Here is a 1,634-nt window from a genome sequence, read left to right as displayed (position 1 = left end):
TTAATTCCATACTGGATTGTCTACTTTAAAACAGTAAAAGCATATTTACTGTGATAAATGTGTGATGAGAGCATTAGTGGGGAGGAGTGGTGGTCAGTGTTGAAAAGTGGAATTACCTGAGCTATTCATTCTTGGCTCTTCCAAACCAACTCTGAAGGTCCTGAGGTGCATAGTCCAAAGATTTGTTAAGTTTCTGTCACTTTGTATCTCTGTTTCTTTGTTTTCTCTGTTTCCTTCTCCCTCACTCTTTTCCTTCCCTCCTCATTAGCTGCTATATTTGTTTCTTTCCTGATCATTGTTTCCTGGCTTTCCCTTCTCATTGTGCTCAGTAGATTCCATTTTTATGCAATGCAAACGTTATGGGATCTGTGCTTTCCTTGGAATCATTTTCATTTATCACCTCAGCAAAGTTTCCAACTCTTCTGAGACAAGGGCTTTGCAAGCCACACTTGAACTAGTACAAAGATTAAAAGGACAGCAGTGAGACTTTCATGTTAATATTTTACTTCTCTCCCTCTTGCCTCTAATCCACTTTCTCCCCAAAAAACAATTAAGAAGTGGCTCAGCAGCCTTGTTCATAGATCATCCCCATTGTAGTAAGGATGGGAAATATCCAGGGATAATAAGAATGCTCCCAGAACTCTGAACTTAGTGATTGTGTGCAGGAAATATTTAATATTTAAAGAGCTTTCTATGGGAGAGTTTGGTAGAAAAACCCAAACTCTTCTTAATGAGTATGCATGTAAAAGCAGTAAGTATATTGAAAGAATTTCACTCAAGATGTTGCTATCCAAACTATCCTTGCAAGGCAATCCAGAATCTCCACAGTGAATACTATCATTCTTTGTTTTATGTTGGAGATAAGATTTGTCGGTTAACTTTTATAGTTGCATAGTCTCAGGAATAACGGCTGAGAAAGTAAACTATTTTTATGGCAAACACAATATATTTGAAAGTATTGTGCTATGTGTGTGTATACATATATGAGAGGGGGTATGTTTTACATGAATTCCCTGCATTCATGCACATCTGCTCATGTTGACACGTGTTTCTCCTTCCCCTGTAATTGATGGTTTTGGCCAGGATCAGGTGGAAGAAGGAGGCTAAGACTATGTAGACCTCACTGTGATGGATCTAGTGATTCTTCTCCAGTGACTTGAGGAGCCACCCTGATATTTGTAAGACACACCCTTGGGTATGTTTAGGACTTTACGAGGGTGCTTCCAGAGATGTTTAAAGGGATATTATCCTCTAAGTGTGTGTAGGATTGTCCAGTTGACTGGGTCTTGAATGATAAAAATTAATAAATATGTAAAAAGAGGGGGCAGATGATAGGCTCTTGTTCACCATGACTGCTATGATGTCACACCTCCCTGCTGTGGCAGACCAAAATCTCTGAAACCATAATCCAAAATAAAATGTCTCTTACTTAAATTGTCTTTGTTGGTATTTGTCCAGACAATGGAATAAATATAACACTGTCACAATTTTGAGAGTTAAATCAATGACTATACAACCGGGAAATATTTTTGCTTGAATAAAAAGTTTATTGTTAGAATTAACATTTGAATTCACTTGAGAAATGTCTTAGATATTTAGTTTTTTAAATGTTGTGTATTGATTTTCCAAAGGTT

This window comes from Acomys russatus, chromosome 23 (assembly GCF_903995435.1).
Source record: "Acomys russatus chromosome 23, mAcoRus1.1, whole genome shotgun sequence".
Lineage (NCBI taxonomy): Eukaryota > Metazoa > Chordata > Mammalia > Rodentia > Muridae > Acomys > Acomys russatus.
This window is presented reverse-complemented; position numbering follows the sequence as displayed.